Genomic DNA, 21,663 nt, shown 5'->3' with positions numbered 1-21,663 from the left:
TTAAAGACCATAAGAATCAGAGAGGGCTTTGGGGTCATATCTGCCAAAACTCTGCATACTTTTCAGCCAACAGGACATTAATCCAGGTCCTGCTTGAAAGCACTCAGGGAGGGGGCTTCATTACCACCAGGGACAATTTATCTTCATTTCAGACATCTGTAACTGCTCTTCCCTATAAAGAAGTTGAACTCTGTATCTTGTAACATTTAATCATTAGTCCTGGTCATGTCCCCTTGAGACCCTCACAATACTTTAAGTGTGTCATCCATCTGAGAGCTGTTCAAATATGTAAAGACACAGTCTTCTCTCTCCAGTATCTTTTTTTCCTTCAGTTACCTTTCATATGTCTGACTCTTGGATCTCTTACCATTTTTATTATCCACTTAGAATTTCTCTTGCAGTCATCAGGAATTCCAGAATACTCCGAAAGTAGACCAACAGTCCTTTAGACAACAGAATTAACAATAAAACTAAAACTGAATCAAAGTAGGAAGAATTTGTGCAGGGGATCATGTTTAACTCCTGACTTTGCATTTTGCTTAGATTCTCTGAACCTCAATCCTCACCTGTTGTTAATATATTGAGGTAATGATATCTTGCCCATTGTTTATTAGGAACAAAATAATGTACAAAGAGTATCACATTGCCTGATACAGCTCTAAAAGTAAAGTCTAAAAACAGTTTATTATATTGTGTTTGGAGGTAATAAACATTAAACATTATGCTTTAAAATTATTAAGAATGGACTTCCATCTCCAGGAAAATGGAGTGGACCTAATTTTTTCCAAGAACATACAACTAAAAAATCTAGACATTAAATGTTAGACACACATAAGAAGACTTTGAAAGTTGAATAAAAGAAGGCAGACAAGCCGGAAATTGAAGACTCAAGGAACAATAGAATAAGGCACTCCCTAAGTTTTCTTTTTGCTTCATATATCCAAAACTGGGAGATAAAGAAGCCAACAACCTCGAAATACCAAAGGACACAGGCAGAAAACACCAACAAAGCATGTTCTCTTAATCGGTGGACTAGAAAAGGAACAGACTAACAGGGTACAAAGATGTTAAGCAATAAGCAGTGTACTAAAGTTAAATACCACAGAAAAACTGTGGTCCACCCATATCCACACCAGCAAATGCGAAGCAAGGAGAGGCCCAGACTTCCATCCTCACAATGCTGAAACAAAACACTCCATCACCCAAGATTGAGGTGGTACCAGAAGGCAAGAAAAATAGAGTTAAAACAGAAAAGAAAAATAAAGTAGCGTAGTTAAACCCTGAAATAGAAAAAATTATAATAAATGTAAACAATCTAAGTACACCAATTAAAAAACAGAGATTGGCAGAGAATCTTTAAAAATATTACCCAGTTAATTTAGTCTATAAGAAACTTACCTAAGTGTGATATATACCATTTGAAAGTAAAAGGATAAAAAAAATATACTATGCAAATATTAATCAAAGGAATACAGGAGTGACTGTACGTGCATGCTAAGTTTTTTCAGTCATGTCCAACTCTTTGCCACCCTATGGACTGTAGCCCACCAGGCTTCTCTGTCCACGGGATTCTCCAGGCAAGAATACTGGAGTGAGTTGCCATGCCCTCCTCCAGAGCAGGAGTGACTATGTTAACGTAAAATAAAGCAGACTTCAGGGAGAAGAAAATCATCCGAGATAGAGAGGGATCTCATACAGTTAAAAAGGAGTCGATCCAACAAGAAGAGGTAGAAATCCAAAATGTGCGTGTGCCTAACAACAGAGCTGCAAAATACGTGGAGCAGAAACGGAGGGCGCTAAAAGGAAACGAGACAAAGCTATGAGTTTGTGTGAGGACTGCAACATTCCTTTCTTTCTCATTACGTGCTAGAACAACTAGACAGAAAATCAGAAAGCATTTAGAAGAATTTACAGCATCATCAAACAATAACATCTAAACAACATTTTGAAGATTACTCCAACCAACAACCACAGAATACACATTCTTTTTAAGTGCCCATGGACCATATATTGAGATAAGCACTTTCTTGGGGCAAAAAACAAACCCCAACAAATTTTAAATACTTGAAATCATCCAGTATTCTCTGACCACAAAGTAATCAAACTAGAAATCAAAAACAGAAAAGTAAGAACATCTGAAAAATGAGCAACAATACACATCTAAATAGTCCAGGGTTCAAATGGAAGTTCAAGGATATTTAAAAAAAAAATGACTTAATGAAAATAATACAATATAAAATAATTTGTAAGATACAGCTAAAGAAGGAAATGTATAGCATTAAATTTATACAATATATAAGAGATGAAGAGTCAAAGTAAACCTAAAGCAATGAATAAGATGAGAGCAGAAACCAATGAACTTTAAAAGAAAAATAGCACAGAAAACAAGTAAACAGAAAGATGGTTTTTTGAAAAGATCAATATTACTGACAAATTTCTAGTGAAGTTGACAAAGGAGAAAGGAGTGATGATGCAAATTAGAATACCTATATCAGAAATGAAATAAGACTTATCACTAAAGGAACTTAAAGCATCGAAAAGCTTGTGAACAACTCTGGAAAAAAGTTGGGCCGTTTCCTTAAAAATTAATCATTCAGCTACCATATGACCCAGCCTTTGCACTATTGGGCATTTAACCCAGAGACTTGAAAATGTATATTCACACAAAAATCTGTATACTAATGTTTATAGCAATTTGTCACCCTGCTTATTTAACTTATATGCACAGTACATCATGAGAAATGCTGGGCTGGAAGAAGAAGAAAATGGAATCAAGATTGCCAGGAGAAATGTCAATAACCTCAGATATGCAGAAGACATCACCTTATGGCAGAAAGTGAAGAAGAACTAAAGAGCCTCTTGATGAAAGTGAAAGAAGAGAGTGAAAAAGTTGGCTTAAAACTCAACATTCAGAAAACTGAGATCATGGCATCTGGTCCCATCACTTCATGGCAAATAGATGGGGAAACAGTGTCAGACTTTATTTTGGGGAGGCTCCAAAATCACTGCAGATGGTGATTGCAGCCATGAAATTAAAAGATGCTTACTCCTTCAAAGGAAAGTTCAACCTAGACAGTATATTAAAAAGCAGAGACATTACTTTGCCAACAAAGGTCCGTCTAGCCAAAGCTATGGTTTTTCTAGTAGTCATGTATGGATGTGAGAGTTGGACTACAAAGAAAGCTGAGTGCTGAAGAATTGATGCTTTTGAATTGTGGTGTTGGAGAAGACTCTTGAGAGTCCCTTGGACTGCAAGGAGATCCAACCAGTCAATCCTAAAGGAAATCAGTACTGAATATTCATTGGAAGGACTAATGCTGAAGCTGAAACTCCAATACTTTAGCCACCTGATCTGAAGAACTAACTCATTTGAAAAGACCTTGATGCTGGGGAATATTGGCAGGAGGAGAAGGGGACGACAGAAGATGAGATGGTTGGATGGCATCACCGAGTCAATGGACATGAGTTTGAGTAAACTCGGGAGTTGGTGATCAACAGGGAGGCCTGGCATGCTGTAGTCCATGAGGTCCCAAAGAGTTGGACATGACTGAGCAACTGAACTGAACTGATTCATAATTGTCTAAAACCAGAAACAACCCAGATGCCCTTCAATAGGTGAATGGTTAAACAAAATATGATATATTTGTATCATGGGATACTACTCAGAAATAAAAAGGAACAAATTATTGATGCATTTGACAATCTAAATACAGTTGAATTATGCCAAGTGACCCAAATGACAAAAGTCAATCTTAAAGGGCTGTATAACATGTTAGTCCATTTATATAACTTTTAAAATGACAAAATTTTAGAAATAAAAAACAGACTAGTGGTTACCAAGGGTGAAAGAGAGAGTAGTGGATTTGTCTCTTTACTGTACTCATGTCAATTTCTTGGTTGTAATATTTTCCTGTAGTTTTGCAAGATATTATAATTGGGAGAAACTATATAAAAGATTTGTGATGTCTCTATTTCCTGCCATTTTATGTTACAACTACAATTATCCTGAATTTTTAAAAATAATTAAAATTTATTGATAAGAATAGCCTGTATCATAATTCCTTGAAAATCTATAAGCTGTGATATATTAACTTGTGTGTATTAATTGTGTGTATTAGCTGTGTGCATTAACTTGTTTCTCACTGTGAACAGAAGGATATTTGTAGCTCTTATACAGAAAGATATTTGTCATCATGTGCGTTTGGAAAATGCTGGCTTAAATTCGTTTCTCTTTTTCAAGAATTCTCAGAATCTTGATTATACTTCTTGTGGTTTTTTCAAGCGATTGGTAAAATAAACAGCATTTTTCCTAATGTCTTAATCATTGAGACTTAGCCCCTTCCCTTCTTCCTAAAACACATGCTCAACACATCAGAGAAACATTTTTTGAGAGCAGTATCCCATGGAATTCACTCAAGAAAATGCCAGTGTCAAAGGGCTCCCCAGGTGGCTCAACAGTAATCCTCCTGCCAATGCAAAAGACTCAAGAAACACAGGTTGACTCCCTAGGTCAGGAAGATCTTCCTCTTGAGGAAGAAATGGCAGCACACTCCAGTATTCTTGCCTGGAAAATTCCATGGACAGAAGTCTGGCAGGCTGCAGTCCATGGGGGTCACAAAAAGTCGGACATGACCGAAACACGCACGTACGCATGGAATATTCTGTTTGGTACTCTAGCTTTATGATGGAAGTAAGGAAATATTAGGCAGAGACAGTAACTTATCAGAAGACACAAAACATACAATAGTATATATTTCTGATGGCATGGGACTATGCAGAGGGCTCAAAGAAGAAAATCAGGAGGGATGTCAAGTGGCCAGATCATGAAGGAAGTTAATTGCCAAGCTAGGGAGTTTAGATTTTGTCCTCAAACCCATAGAATCTCTACTTAAGCCACTAGGTCTATCTTTTTATTCTACAATGAGGACACTGAGACAGAATAAGGATGATCCATTTATATATATCTGTGTAGATCTGACTTTATGAATTCTAAAGATGTGAGTAGAGCTTGCTTTAGCCTTTGACTTCAGTAATTATGGAGCACCTACAAAATAGCACTTAAATTCAAAACATGCTTGTGTATACTCTCAGTATCCTCTATGGACAGTAGCTGTGCAGGAATTCTTCCTCAAATAGCCTTAGTTTTATAGAAGGGACGATAAACCCAGAATAATAGAAACAAGGCAAAACCCAGTCTTCTGTCTTCCAGAAAAATCTCTTTGTATTCTCCATTTTTTTTCTCTTTTGAGGGATCTTTAGCCTATACTCAGACATAACCATTAGAGGAATATTGTCTTGCACCTGAGTTTCTTCCAGAGGAGGCAATCCTGGGCTTCATTAGAATCCTACACACTGATTAAAAGCATTCTTAGCACTTTAGCCTCCGTTATGAAAGCTTTTCATCATGGAACCTCAGTTAGAAAAATTTGGTCAACAGTTTCCACTTCCAACCTGTATGTTGAGAACTAAAGAGCAGATCTGTCAGTAGGAAAGAAGGATGGGGGTTGGCAGTGGGAATTGTTTTTCCATGGCTTTGGTATAAAATAATCTGGTTTGAATTGTTTCAAAGTACAAAAACAAATGGCATTCAGCCGTGAATCTTAACTCACAATATCAGTTTGAAAAAATGTTGTTTTCTTTTACAACTTAATGGTGCATCGCGTTGGGCAGCTGGGCCCCATTACAGGAGTTCCCAAGAGGGAAATGTCAGCTCAGACATAATTTACAATCCCAAGTTCATTTTTTTGCTAAGGCCTCTCATGGCTCTGTCCACATTCCAAATGACAGGCCTTCAAACTAAAGTCATTTACACTCTGTCCTGTCACATCCTAAGCTTTCATATTGTTTTGTGGCCACTCTGCAGTTTGTGGGATCTTATGGCCCCAAACAAGGGGTAGAACCCAGGCCCCAGCAGTGAAAGTGCAGAGTCCAAACCACTAGACCACCAGGAAATTTCCAGATTGTAACATCTTTAATTCCAGAGACTAGGATAAGTCTTCTCAACCAAAACTGTACTTATTAATATAATACCAAAGATTTCTGTTACTATAGTCCCTGGCAAGGACCAATGGGCATGGGCTAATATTAATTTATTCAATGTCATTATAAAAGTTCAAAAAACAAGTAGGAGTGATTGCAAATGGGTTCATGCCATAGGAATAGCAGCAGATGATTTCAAACAAGCCTGAAAGGATACACATGCATTATATGCCATGCCTGCGCACAAAACCATCTGAAAGTTTCCACTGCTCTGTTTTTCATTCAAATCTGACCTATTTGTACAATAAGACAGAAAGATCAGCTTCCACTAGAAGAACCATGTCTCTAACATAAAGTTGCCTCTTTATGAGAATGTCTGATTCAGGTTTTCTTGAATACCATTACTTTTTCTAAACTCTTGTTAATTCCACATAGCCCAGAAAGAATGGAGAAAACATGACTATGTAATTAGAAATATTTAAGTTCAAGCCCTTACCTGCAACAATAGTTATCTTTAGGCAGGTTACTTTAACTTTTGCGAGCTGTTTCCTTGGTCATAAAATAGAGCTAAGGATGTCTATTTCGGTGAATCTTTGTGATTATTATGGGGCTGTGCTTGTAAAATATCTGGCTTTATAGAGGATGCCTTCTCTCCATTCAAATAACCCTGAAAAATCCCTTTGTCTATAGTTCTCCTTGTATTATCATCATTTATGTACACTATTTAGGCTGCATGCCATGAGTTGCTTGAAGAGAGGTGGTTTTTCAGTAAATGATGCAGGTATACAAGTGTGTTGTTTGTACTTTAAACACAGTGAGTATCACACAATAGAAATTCAACAAAGGGAGTAAGTAATTGAAATAATTGGAGATATTCCATCCCCTCTAATTTGTGCCTTGGGTTCTGAGAGTCCTGAAGGTAGCAATAACATCTTACTTATCTTTGTACCCTCTGTTCCTAGCACAACAGTTTGCATATTCTTGGTGATCAATACATGTGTTGCTTTGAATAAAACATACTTGACATTTCTTAGTTCTCTTCCACCACCTCTGATTCTATGCTGAGTATATAGGAAGTTCTCAATAGAGCTCAGTACATCATTTTACTTGATGAACTCGTGGACACTCCCTGGGGAAGCCACAAATCTCATCACCCAAGTAGTGTACCATTTGTGAGTTACGTAGACACGCCGCATTAATTTTGTCGATCAGGGAACATATCCAATTTGTATTGCTTCAGTTGCACAGGTTGGAAGACAGAGAGGCCAAAATACACAGAGTCACAAGTAATGCCTTCTTTATACAGCCTGCCATGCTCTTCATGACTCTTCTCTCTGTGGCCTCATCTCCCACCCCCAACTCACTGGATCTCCCCTTCATTCTGGCCATAACGTTCTCTCCTGCATCTATAGACTTGTATGAGCAATTTCAGTTGACTGCAGTGCCTTCATGCTCTGTCTGCTGAACAGCCTCCTGCAACACACGGCATGAGCTGCACATCTCCTGTGAAATAGTCCCCCAGGTTCCTAATCAGAGTTACACAAGCTGTCCTCTCTCCAGTCAGCATGACCCTCACATTACACTTAACAGCACTGGCCCTATAGCTTCATACCCTGTTCTCTAGTAAAATCATGAGCTACTTGAAAAATTTAATTTTAGGGCACAGCAATCCTTGGTGGCTCAGATGATAAAGAATCTGCATACAGTGCAGGAGTCCTGCATACAGTGCAGAGACTCCATCTGTGAGTGAGGAAGATCCCTGGAGAAGGAAATGGCTACCCACTCCAGTATTATTGCCCAGAGAATTCCATGGACAGTGGAACCTAGCAGGCTACAATCCATGGGTCACAAAGAGTCAGACATGACTGATCGACTATCTCTTTCAATGCCTGGCACATTCAGTTCAGTTCAGTTCAGTCGCTCAGTCGTGTCCAACTCTTTGCAACCCCATGGACTACAGCATGCCAGGCTTCCCTGTCCATCACCAACTCCTGGAGTGTACTCAAACTCATGTCCATTGAGTTGGTTATGCCATCCAACCATCTCATCTTCTATCGTCCCCTTCTCCTCCCACCTTCAATCTTTCCCAGAATCAAGGTTTTTTCAAATGAGTCATTTCTTCACATCAGGTGGCCAAAGTATTAGAGTTTCAGCTTCAGCATCAGTCCTTCCAGTGAATATTTGGGACTGATTTCCTTTAGGATGGACTGGTTGGATCTCCTTGCAGTCCAAGGGACTCTCATAGAAGATGCTTAGTAAGCTCACAGAGAAAGCAAAAGTGAGTAGCCAGGAAAAGGAGGAAAGAGAAATCAACTCAACAAGAAAAAGATGTGAAGCAGTGAATGTATCTTAAAACAAATTTCTCTAATGTCTTAATTCAATAGCTATTTCTTTACTGATTTAAAAATGATATAAGTGTATGCTATTTACCAATAGACAAACTTCTAGATCTATTGACTCAAGGAGAAAAATTTGAACTTTACTTACTAGCAAATTTCATATTTTGAAATCTGAAACTCATTTTCCAGAAGTTTTCTAGCCTGTTTGTGATTATTTTAATGATGGCAAAGTGGAAACCAGAAAGCTTCAAAAAATGCTATGTAAGTGTTCATCAGATTTAAATAAAAAAGAATCCTTATGTTTGTAGTTTGCGTTTTTCTTTGTTTTTAAAATTGGAGCATAATTTTAAATGTTTACATTATTATTAAAATGAATACATATATGCCCTCCCTCTTAAGCTCTCCCCCATCCTATCTCTCTAGTCATCACAGAGCACCAAGCTGAGATTCCTGTGATGTAGTTTACTTTTAATTTTGTACACATTTCGAGAATATTTCAAAGTCACCCAAGAGAACTCAAATCTTCAATTAGCCCTTGTTTTCTGGTTGTTCAAGCATTCTGTAATTTCCAGGTTTCTAGTTTTAGTAATTTGTCAGTGATCTGAGGGTAACACACACACATACACACACTCATCTTTCATGAGTCATCTTCAGCCCCAAGCACAGTAGCTATGAGGATAACACTTTTTTTCCTGTCTTTGACATTTCAGTTCTCAACTTTGGAAATCTGTCTGCAGTTGGATTAAGTTTAAATATGATGTAAAGTTTTCCACTATCTCATGAGAAAAATATGTCTCTCCTAAGTCTAAATTGTGTTTAAATAAGTCTAATTGTGCTTACTCTTGTATTAATTCGGGGAATTCCTGGATTCCTTTGCAGAGAAGGGAAAATAACAGTGTCCTAACTGTGGATGATAAGGGAGAAGATCACAGAATGATACACGTCCACCATCAGCAGTGCTTCTTCATAAGCGAATTAAGATACAGAAGGGTAGGAAGAGCTGAATTGGAGATGTTATAGACAGAATTTGAGGTGAGAAAATGGAAGAATAGCGATTTTAGTGGGCACTGTTTTTTTAACACCTAAAATACTGCATACGGTAATTGTGCAAAAATATTTGTTTAAAAAAAGTACATCAGTGATACTGCTTCACAGGGAGAGATTAGTATATGTGAATGGCAGGAACTTCAAGGAAAGGAAATTTTTGTACAATGATGGAAGCTGTCCTTTTTATTTTCCACCAAAAAATACTTTTGAGTAGTACAATGATGAACTATATTTCTTTTTTTTATAATATGAAACAACCATAGAATTGCTGAAGAAGACTTAATCAAAAGGTCAATGCCCTCTTGACCACCCTTTCTGCTCAAAAACACACCATCCCCACACCAGTACCACTGAACAGTTCGATGACCTTAGATTCCTTAAAATCACTGAATCTTTGTTCCTTTTTGTATGTGGGAAGAAAATACTCTTTCTCTGATGGTGTTATGTATTTCTCATTGTCTCTACAACCATAATATTTTTTTTAAAGGTAATGACACAGCAGTGTCATGCTATCAGAGGTTATTAATATAGAGTAGAAAGTTTCATTTACACTCCTGGTGAACTAATCTAAAGAAGTGAGGATCCAGGCTAAACATGACTAGGAGCTTGAAAGCAGATGGTGGTGATAAGATGTTTGGGGACCCTGAGAGGGAAAAAGAGGGGAGGGAGAAAAAGAGAGGACAAAGAAAGTGAGATTTATGAATGTCTAACTCAGGTGATCTATGGAAAACAGTAAATAACTATGATGCCTATATTTGCTCGTGAATGGTCATAAATAACACTGGAATCCTTCTGGTACTGAGCAATCCAGACTTTTCAAGTGTAAGTGTCGAGTTATGCAAAGTAAAGAAAAGAATACAAGACCACTATAGTAGAAATTAATGACCCTTACTATGTCTGGTTTTCTTATCCTCTGGGGAGTATGGGAAGACTTCCCAGAGTCCCTTGCCATTAGGCTGAGGTCATGTGACCAGTCTTGGCCAACGGACCGTGACAAGCATGACTTTCAATGGGAGCCTTTTAGAGAAGCAAGGATGAGATCTCCACACTCTCTCTTCTCCGGATGCAGCGATCAAGTAAAACGTGTTGATGCCAGAATCACAGAGTAGAAGGACCCTGGCTCCCTGCATTGCCACATAAAAAGCTGTCTAGAATAGCTGCCTGTTTGCCATCAAACTTGGCATGAGTAAGAGGCAAACTTTTGTTGTGTAAAGCCATTTAGAGTTAAGGGTATATTTGTCACTGCATTAAAGCCTAGCTTATCCTAACTGGATTGCTTAAATAATTGTCACAAGAATTAAATGAGAAAGTATTTTCAAGTGTTCTGAAAACAGTAAAGTATTTTAAATATGAATAGTTAATAATTTTGATGAAAGGCTCTCTTGTGGCAAGTTTTTATTACCAAATATTTCTATGTGAAAGTGAAAGTTGCTCATGTCTGACTCTTGCGACCCATGTACTATATACAGTCCATGAAATTCTCCAGGTCGGAAGACTGGAGTGGGTAGCCTTTCCCTTCCCCAGGGGATCTTCCTGACCCAGGAATTGAACAGGGTCTCCTGTTTTGCAGGAGGATTCTTTACCAACTGAGCTATCGGGATCTCTGTAAATATGTGACAAAGAATTTTCCAGAAAATACTTGCTACAGTTTTTCATCAAGTAATTGTGTCCCATTTAGTCTCAAAACATCTCTGACGGCATAATAGCAATGAGCATGCATTTTTTGACTCTATTAACAGATACATGTGTCAATATTTACCTCTGTCATTTATTGGCTTTAGATTTTGAATAAACTAGTCAAATTTCCTAAGATTCATATTTTTTCTTCTGTGTGATGTGGTGGCAGGAGGTGTGGGGTGGGAGAGAGAAAAATGTTTTGATTTGATCACTGTGAGAATGAAAATTAAAGTGTATGTGCCCAATAAATTCCAGTGCTCTGTACATAAGTTCCAAGTACCAACAGTGGAAAATATCCAATTAACATTAAATATGTTTGATTACTGCAAATAAGACTGAATGATAAATAGCTGACAAATATATCTGGTCTTTGTATAATCTTATCTTGTGGAATACAAAGAGAAGAGAAACAGTGAGAAACCAAGTCAGTAGAAGGTTCTAATTGTGATCCACCTTAACAGAAAATTTGAGAAGAAGGTAGTTGTCTTTCCATTGACACCGTATTGGCTGAGTTCAATGTGGACGTTACCTAGCTAAGAAGATGGACTTTAAAGATTGGCTTATATTTAGACATTTAAAACTAACCCAGATGAATGATGTGAATAAAAGTTGTCCTCTGGGCCCAAGATGTAGCTGTCATCAATCAGACATAAACCCAGGATGGACTGGATCTTTGCAGAAAATATTTATGTCGGTTACTATGTACTTGGGTTTTGTGGGATAGGTCTGTTTTTCCAACAGTTAATGATGTGGTGTTTAATGTGCTCAGGTTAGCTTCTAACTATTTTCTCTCTTTTTTTTTTTCTTTTCTTTTTTCTTTTCTTTCTCCTCTCTCTCCCTTCCTTCCTTATAATGTCCTATTCCCATATATTTTGCCTACTTATCCCATTTCTGATACACAAATGGCTAATATTTTTAGATTCCCTTCTTACCCCGAATCCTGGCTTTGCATTAATGTGGAAAAAAAAAAAAAAACTTTACAAAGTGTCAGAATGATCTTTAACATGCCCTACTTAGTTCCTACTTAGCTGTTTGATGGCATTATACCCAACTGGTATTCAACTCTAGCCCTACATCCCAAAGTAAGTTCTAAAATTTATCTTCAACTGATAGCCTAGAAATAGTAGATAAAAAGCTTTGGAAATACTTCAGAGTTCCTTTTATAGGTGAGGAATCTGAGACTCATTTTATGTGATCCAGAGCTCCTGGATTGATAGAACTAAGACTTGTCCAAATCCCAGGATTCCGGTGAGCCCAGTTCTAATCATAACTAGCTATGCCTCCAACTCCTACAAGGTAACACATGTTTAAAAATGCACAGGCAGAGAGCTATGTAAGAAATATTGCTTTCTTGGTCTATTTCTCCAAATAAAGTCATCTTGATAGCTCAGTGACATCATAATTTTCCATAATTCTCCATAGTAATACCTTTTCTAGGTTAAAGTGAAACTCCTTGGGAGTCTAGTTTTTTATGTCATTTTTGTTGTTGTTCAGTCACTAAGTCATGTCCAACTCTTTACAACCTCATGGACTACAGCACACCAGGCTCCTCTGTCCTCCACTATGTCCTGGAGTTTGCTCACATTCATATCCATTGAGTTGGTGATGCGATCTAACCATCTCATCTTCTGCCGCCCCTTTCTCTTTTTGCCTTCAATCTTTCCCAGCATCAGGGTCTTTTCCAATGAGTCAACTCTTGGCTGCTGCTGCCACTGCTGCTGCTAAGTCACTTCAGTCGTGTCCGACTCTGTGCGACCCCATAAACAGCAGCCCACCAGGCTCCCCGGTCCCTGGGAGTCTCCAGGCAAGAACACTGGAGTGGGTTGCTATTTCCTTCTCCAATGCATGAAAGTGAAAAGTGAAAGTGAAGTCGCTCAGTCGTGTCTGACCCTGTGCGACCCCATAAATGGCAGCCTACCAGGCTCCTCCGTCCATGGGATTTTCCAGGCAAGAGTACTGCAGTGGGTTGCCATTGCCTTCTCCCAACTGTTTGCATCAGTGGCCAAAGTATTGGACTTTAGCTCCACCAGCAGTCCTTCCAATGAAGGGTTGGATTCTTTAGGATTGACTGGTTTGACCTCCTTGCAGTCCAAAGGACTCCCAAAAGTCTTCTCCAGCATCATGGTTCAAAAGCATCAGTTCTTGGGTGCTTAGCCTTCTTTATGGTCCAACTCTCACATCCATACATGACTACTAGAAAAACCATAGTTTAGACTATATAGACCTTTGTTAGCAAAGTGATGTCTACTGCTTTCTAATACTCTGTCTAGCTTTGTCATAACTTTCCTTCTAAGGAGCAAGTGTCTTTTAATTTCATGGCTGCAATCACTGTCCATAGTCATTTTGGAGCCAATGAAAATAAAATCTCTCACTGCTTCCACTTCCCCTCTTCTGTATGCCATGAAGGCTTCCCAGGTGACACAGTTGTAAAGTATCAGCTTGCCAATGCAGGAGATGCAGCAGACAGGGTTTCAATCTGTGGGTTGGGAAGATCCCCTGGAAAAGGAAATGGCAATCCACTCCAGTAATCTTGCCTGAAAAGTCCCAAGGACAGAGGAGCCTGGCAGGCTACAGTCCGTGGGGTCACAGAGTCGGACACGATTGAGCAACTGAGTGTGCACACATGCTGTGAAGTGATGGAACCAGATGCCAAGATCTTAGTTTTTTAGTGTTGAGCCTTGGCTTCCCTGATAGCTCTGTTGGTAAAGAATCTGCCTGCATGCGGAAGATCCTGTTTTGATTCCTGGGTTAGGAAGGTCTGCTGGAGAAGGGCTAGGCTACCCACTCCAGTATTCTTGGGCTTCACTTGTGGCTCAGCTGGTAAAGAATCCACCTGCAATGCGGGAGACCTGGATTTGATACCTGGGTTGGGAAGATCCCCTGGAGAAGGGAACAGCTACTCACTCCAGTATTCCGGCCTGGAGAATTCCATGGGCTGTATATAGTCCATTGGGTCACAAAGAGTCAGACAAGACTGAGCAACTTTCACTTTCATTTTAGCATGATTTAATTTGTGATGATCTCATGAGGATAATTCTGGATGAGAAAAGAGCTGAAGAGCACTAATCAAGGAAAGAAAAGAAAGTCACAAATACCAAGTCTTTGAGAAGAAATACCAAGAGTAAACTTCTTTGTCAGCATTTTCCTAGAGCCATCTTGACATTTAACAGACATATTTGTATTCACTTTATTTATCAAACTTTTTTTAGTAGAGAATGGTAAGAAGTTTCTGGGACATATAGCTTAGTAGCCAGCCTATCTCATGTCATTTCAGTAACACAGTGATAAGCTAGAACAATATGCTTATAACAGAAGACAAACACTCAACACTTTTAGGGAGTAGAGAGATTGGTTTTAATAGGGATATGGTGAAAACAGGAAAGAATTCCTTGAGGATGTGACCTTTAAATGGGACCTTTTAGAGTCAACACCAGGGAAAAGGAATTCTGAAGCTAAAAGAATGCTATTCCTAAATATCCTCGCAGTTCAGTGCAGTTCAGTTGCTCAGTTATGTCTGTCTCTTTGTGACCCCATGGAATGCAGCACGCCAGGCCTCCCTGTCCATCACCAAATCCTGGAGTTTACTCAAACTCATGTCCATTGAGTTGGTTATGTCATCCAGCCATCTCGTCCTCTGTCTCCTCATCACATCCCTTCTCCTCCAACCTTCAGACATTCCCGACATCAGGGTCTTTTCAAATGAGTCAGCTCTTCCCATCAGTTCAGTTCAGTTCAGTCACTCAGTCATGTCTGACTCTTTGCGACCCCATGAATTGCAGCACGCCAGGCCTCTCTGTCCATCACCAACTCCCGGAGTCCACCCAAACCCATGTCCATCCAGTCAGTGATGCCATCCAACCATCTCATCCTCTGTCGTCCCCTTCTCCTCCTGCCCCCAATCCTACCCAGCATTAGGATCTTTTCCAATGAGTCAACTCTTCGCATGAGGTGGCCAAAGTATTGGAGTTTCAGCTTCAACATCAGTCCTTCCAATGAACACCCAGGACTGATCTCCTTTAGGATGGATTGATTGGATCTCCTTGCAGTCCAAGGGACTCTCAAGAGTCTTCTGCAACACCACAGTTCAAAACGATCAATTCTGCAGCGCTCAGCTTTCTTCACCGTCCAACTCTCACATCCATACATGACCACTGGAAAAACCATAGCCTTGACTAGACGGACTTTTGTTGGCAAAGTAATGTCTCTGCTTTTAAATACGCTATCTAGGTTGGCCATAACCTTCCTTCCAAGGAGTAAGCGTCTTTTAATTTCATGGCTGCAATCACCATCAGCAGTGATTCTGGAGCCCAAAAAAATAAAGTCTGACACTGTTTCCCCATCTATTTCCCATGAAGCGATGGGACCAGATGCCATGATCTTAGTTTTCTGAACGTTGAGCTTTAAGCCAACATTTTCACTCTCCTTTCACTTTCATCAAGAGGCTCTTTAGTTCTTCCTCACTTTCTGCCATAAGGGTGGTGCCATCTGCATATCTGAGGTTATTGATATTTCTCCCGGCAATCTTGATTCCAGCTTGTGTTTCTTCCAGCCCAGCATTTCTCATGATGTACTCTGCATATAAGTTAAATAAGCAGGGTGACAATATACAGCCTTGACGTACTCCTTTTCCTATTTGGAACCAGTCTGTTGTTCCATGTCCAGTTCTAACTGTTGCTTCCTGACCTGCATACAGGTTTCTCAAGAGGCAGGTCAGGGGGACTGGGATTCCCATCTCTTTCAGAATTTTCCACAGTTTATTGTGATCCACACAGTCAAAGGCTTTGGCATAGTCAATAAAGCAGAAATAGATGCTTTTCTGGAACTCTCTTGCTTTTTTGATGATCCAGTGGATATTGGCAATTTGATCTCTGGTTCCTCTGCCTTTTCTAAAACCAGCTTGAACATCTGGAAATTCACAGTTCACGTGTTGCTGAAGCCTGGCTTGGAGAATTTTGAGCATTTCTTCCTATCAGGTGGCCAAAATATTGGAATTTCAGCTTCAACATCAGTCCTTCCAATGAACACCCAAGACTGATCTCCTTTATGATGGACTGGTTGGATCTCCGTGCTGTCCAAGGGACTCCCAAGAGTCTTCTCCAACACCACAGTTCAAAAGTATCAATTCTTCAGCACTCAGCTTTCTTTATACTCCAACTCTCACATCCATACATGACAACTGGAAAAACCTTCGCCTTGACTAGACTTTGTTGGCAAGGTAATATCTCTGCTTTTTAATATCCTGTCTACCTTCATCATAACTTTCCTTCCAAGGAGTAAGCGTCTTTTAATTTCATGGCTGCAATCACCATCCGCAGTGATTTTGGAGCCTAGAAAAATAAAGTCTAATACTGTTTTCACTGTTTCCCCATCTATTTTCCATGAAGTGATGGGACCAGATGCCATGATCTTAGTTTTCTGAACGTTGAGTTTTAAGCCAACTTTTTCACTCTCCTCTTTCACTTTCATGAAGAGACTCTTTAGTTCTTCTTCACTTTCTGCCATAAGGGTGGTATCATCTGCATATCTGAGGTTATTGATATTACTCCCAGCAATCTTGATTCCAGGTTGTGCTTCCTCCAGCCCAACATTTCTCATGATGTACACTGCATATAAGTTAAATAAACAAGGTGACAATATATAGCCTTGACGTACTCCTTTTCCTATTTGGAACCAGTCTGTTATTCCACGTCGAGTTCTAACTGTGATTTCATAACCTACATACAAATTTCTCAGGAGGCAGGTCAGGTGGTCTGGTATTCTCATCTCTTTCAGAATTTTCCACAGTTTATTGTGATCCACACAGTCAAAGGCTTTGGCATAGTCAATAAAGTACAAACAGATGTTTCTTTGGGACCTCTCTTGCTTTTTCAATGATCCAGCAGATGTTGGCAATTTGATCTCTGTTTCTTCTGCCTTTTCTAAAGCCAGCTTGAACATCTGGAAGTTCATGGTTCACGTATTGTTGAAGACGGGCTTGGAGAATTTCGAGCATTTCTTTACTAGCATGTGAGATGACTGCAATTGTGTGGTAGTATGAACATTCTTTGGCATTGCCTTTCTTGGGGATTGGAATGAAAATTGACCTTTTCCAGTCCTGTAGCCACTGCTGAGTTTTCCAAATTTGCTGGCATATTGAGTGCAGCACTTTCACAGAATCATCTTTCAGGATTTGAAATAGCTCACCTGGAATACTATCACCTCCACTAGCTTTGTTCATAGTGATGCTTCCTAAGGCCCATTTGACTTTGCATCCGAGGATGTCTGGCTCTAGGTGAGCAGTCACACCATCATGATTATCTGGGTCATGAAGTTGGTTTTTGTACAGTTCTTTTGTGTATTCTTGCCACCTCTTCTTAATATCTTCTGCTTCTATTAGGTCCATAGTGTTTCTGTCCTTTATTGAGCCCATCTTTGCATGAAATGTTCCCTTGGTACCTCTAATTTTCTTGAAGAGATCTCTAGTCTTTCCCATTCTATTGTTTTCCTCTATTTCTTTGCACTGATCACTGAGGAAGGCTTTCTTATCTCTCCTTGCTATTCTTTGGAACTCTGCATTCAAATGGGTATATCTTTCCTTTTCTCCTTTACTTTTCACTTCTCTTCCATTCACAGCTATTTGTAAGGGCACCTCAGACAGCCGTTTTGCCTTTTTGCATTTTTTTTTTCTTGGGGAGGGTCTTGCTCCCTGTCTCCTGTACAATGTCATGAACCTCCATCCATAGTTCATCAGGCAATCTGTCTATCAGATCTAGTCCCTTAAATCTATTTCTCACTTACACTCTGTAATCGTAAGGTATTTGATCTAGGTCTTACCTGAATGGTTTAGTGGTTTTTCCTACTTTCTTCAATTTAAGTCTGAATTTGGCAATAAGGAGTTCATGATCTGAGCCACAGTCAGCTCCCGGTCTTTTTTTTGCTGACTGTATAGAGCTTCTCCGTTTTAGGCTGCAAAGAATATAATCAGTCTGATTTCGGTGTTGACTATCTGGTGATGTCCATGTGTAAAGTGTTCTCTTGTGTTGTTGGAAGAGGGTGTTTGCTATGACCAGCATGTTCTCTTGGCAAAACTCTATTAGTCTTTTCCCTGCTTCATTCTGTACTCCAAGGCCAAATTTGCCTGTTACTCCAGGTGTTTCTTGACTTGCTACTTTTGCATTTCAGTCCCCTATAATGAAAAGGACATCTTTTTTGGGTTTTAGTTCTAAAAGGTCTTGTAGGTCTTCATAGAACCAATCAATTTCCACTTCTTCAGCATTACCGGTCAGGGCATATGGGCTTGGATTACCATGATATTGAATGGTTTGCTTTGTAAAGGAACAGAGATCATTCTGTCATTTTTGAGATTGCATCCAAGTACTGCATTTTTGATCTTTTGTTGACCATGATGGCTACTCCATTTCTTCTAAGGGATTCTTGCCCACAGTAGTAGATATAATGGTCATCTGAGTTAAATTCACTCATGCCAATCCATCTTAGTTCGCTGATTCCTAGAATGTCGACGTTCACTCTTGCCATCTCCTGTTTGACCACTTCCAATTTGCCTTGATTCATGGACCTAACATTCCAGGTTCCTATGCAATATTGCTCGTTACAGTTTGGACCTTGCTTCCACCACCAGTCACATCCACAACTGGGTGTTGTTTTTGCTTTGGCTCCATCTCTACATTCTTTCTGGTGATGTTTCTCTACTGGTCTCCAGTAGCATATTGGGCACCTACTGACCTGGCAGCGGTGAGTGGCAGCACTGGAGCGGTGAGCAGCTGAGTGGAGATACCCCACGTCCAGGGTCAGGAGCAGCCGTGAAGAGATACTGCGTGTCCAAGGTCAGAAGTGGCAGCTGCACTTTGTTGGACCAGCCATGAGGAAATACCCCACGTTCAAGGTCAGAGAAACCCCAGTAAGATGGTAGGTGCTGGAGCAGCTGTGAGGAGATACCCCACATCCAAGGGCAAAGGAGAAGCCCCAGCAAGACTGTATGAGGGGTGAATTTGCGTTTAAAATCAAACCCCATTCCTGCCAGAGATGCTAAGAGGGCTCACACAAACCTTGTGCACACGGACCCAGGGACCCCACAGAGACTGAGACAGAACTGTGCTTGAGTGTCTCCTGTGGAGGTACGGGTCTACAGTGGTCTGCCACAGGGACAGGTGCTCTGGATGCAGCAGACTTGGGTATAGCATAAGCCCTCTTGGAGGAGACCGTCATTAACTCCACCATAGAGCTGCCGGAACTTACACAGGACTGAGAAATAGTACCCTCTAGGAGAGCACAAACAGAACCTTGTGTACCAGGACCCAGGAGAAAGGAGCAGTGACCCCACAAGAGACTGACCCAGGCTTGCCTGTGAGTGTCCAGGAGTCTCCAGTGGAGGCGTGGGTTGGTGGTGGCCTGCTGCAGGGTTGGGGACACTGAGTGTAGCAGTACATGCATGGGATCTTTTGAGGGAGGTCACCATTATCTTCATTTAATTCAGTTCAGTTCAGTTTCTCAGTCGTGTCTGACTCTTTGGGACCCCAAGAATCGCAGCACGCCAGGCCTTCCTGTCCATCACGAGCTCCCTGAGTCTACCCAAACCCATGTCCATCGAGTCAGTGATGCCATCCAACCATCTCATCCTGTGTTGTCCCCTTCTCCTCCTGCCTCCAAACCTTCCCAGCATTAGGGTCTTTTCCAATGTGTCAACTCTTTGCATGAGGTGGCCAAAGTATTGGAGTTTCAGCTTCAACATCAGTCCTTCCAATGAACACCCAGGACTGATCTCCTTTAGGATGAACTGGTTGGATCTCCTTGCAGTCCAAGGGACTCGCAAGAGTCTTCTCCAACACCACAGTTCAAAAGCATCAATCCTTCGGCTCTCAGCTTTCTTCACCGTCCAACTCTCACATCCATACATGACCACTGGAAAAACCATAGCCTTGACTAGACGGACCTTTGTTGGCAAAGTAACGTCTCTGCTTTTCAATATGCTATCTAGGTTGGTCAGAACTTTCCTTCCAAGGAGTAAGCATCTTTTAATTTCATGGCTGCAGTCACCATCTGCAGTGATTTTGGAGCCCAAAAAAATAAAGTCTGACACTGTTTCCCCATCTATTTCCCATGAAGTGATGGGACCAGATGCCATGATCTTAGTTTTCTGAATGTTGAGCTTTAAGCCAACTTTTTCACTCTCCTCTCTCACTTTTATCCAGAGGTTCTTTATTCTTCACTTTCTGCCATAAGGGTGGTGTCATCTGCATATCTGAAGTTATTGATATTTCTCCTGGCAATCGGGATTCCAGCTTGTGTTTCTTCCAGCCCAGTGTTTCTCATGATGTACTCTGCGTGTAAGTTAAATAGGCAGGGTGACAATGTACAGCCTTGACGTACTCCTTTTCCTATTTGGAACCAGTCTGTTGTTCCATGTCTAGTTCTAACTGTTGCTTCCTGACCTGCATACAGGTTCCTCAAGAGGCAGGTAAGATGGTCTGGTATTCCCATCTCTTTCAGAATTTTCCACAGTTTATTGTGATCCACACAGTCAAAGGCTTTGGCATAGTCAATAAAGCAGAAATAGATGTTTTTCTGGAACTCTCTTGCTTTTACGATGATCCAGCGGATGTTGGCAATTTGATCTCTGGTTCCTCTGCCTTTTCTAAAGCCAGCTTGAACATCTGGAAGTTCATGGTTCACGTATTGCTGAAGCCTGGATTGGAGAATTTTGAGCATTACTTTACTAGCGTGTGAGATGAGTGCAATTGTGCGATAGTTCAAGCATTCTTTGACATTTCCTTTCTTTGCGATTGGAATGAAAACTGACCTTTTCCAGTCCTGTGGCCACTGCTGATCTTCCTTACCTCCACCATAGTTTGGCCCCAGGTAAAGAGCAGGGAGGGAACACAGCTCCACCCATCAACAGAAAATTGGATTAAAGATTTACTGAGCATGGCCCCGCCTATCAGAACAAGACCCAGTTTCTCCCTCAGTTGGTCTCTTCCATCAGGAAGCTTCCGTAAGCCTCTTATCCTTCTCCATCAGAGGGCAGACAGACGGAAAACCACAATCACAGAAAACTAACTAATCTGGTCACATGGACCACAGCCTTGTCTAACTCAATGAAACTATGAGCTATGCAGTGTAGGACCACCCAAGACGGATGGTTATGGTGCAGAGTTCTGACAAAATGTGGTCTACTGGAGAAGAGAATGGCAAACCACTTCAGTATTTTTGCCTTGAGAACCCCATGAGCAGCATGAAAATGTCCTTTAGCATCTTAAAAATATTTCTTGTGTTCTTTACTGAGCCTCAAGCCTGCAGCAAAAAATGACATAAACCTAGGAGCTTTCTGCATCGTGTAAACCACTGGAGAAAACATTAATTTAATTTGAGGTAGCAGGAAGTGAATGTGTCCTTGTGTTAGCTTATTTTTCTCGAGCAAATTGTCCATCTAGTTTATTATCTATTGATGATGTTTCTTGGATTATATTTTTGCTTTTTCAATAATGATAAAGGAAAGCATAGCCTTTCTTATTCAGATTTGTTGTCCCTCCCTATACTCTTTCTTTCTTATGCTCAGGGCACAGGGGTGATTCTATCTCTAGAAAAAATGTTATTTTTTACCGTAAGTTTTGATGGTTTAGTCCTG

The 21,663-nt window shown here is 40.3% G+C and overlaps 1 long non-coding RNA gene across 9 annotated transcripts in view; it reads left to right on the top strand.

Annotated features, from left to right (window-relative positions):
- Positions 1–21,663, top strand: part of LOC145540675 (uncharacterized) — a 217,778-nt gene that overhangs the window by 137,382 nt on the left and 58,733 nt on the right. For 2 of the 9 annotated variants that reach the window (XR_014078494.1, XR_014078492.1), the window contains one exon: positions 9,198–9,350. The exons of 1 other annotated variant lie outside the window; for it this stretch is intronic. This is a non-coding gene — a long non-coding RNA (uncharacterized LOC145540675). Of the gene's footprint in view, positions 1–9,197; positions 9,351–10,286; positions 11,182–11,961; positions 12,435–18,741; positions 21,571–21,663 lie in introns of those variants that run through there. 6 more of the 9 variants (XR_014078498.1, XR_014078499.1, XR_014078495.1 and 3 more) reach the window with 6 other exon arrangements.

Source organism: Giraffa tippelskirchi, chromosome 1, assembly GCF_054371585.1.
Source record: "Giraffa tippelskirchi isolate mGirTip1 chromosome 1, T2T-mGirTip1v1.2.pri, whole genome shotgun sequence".
Lineage (NCBI taxonomy): Eukaryota > Metazoa > Chordata > Mammalia > Artiodactyla > Giraffidae > Giraffa > Giraffa tippelskirchi.
Note: the sequence above shows the minus strand (reverse complement) of the source record. Positions and strands in the feature narration are given on the sequence as shown.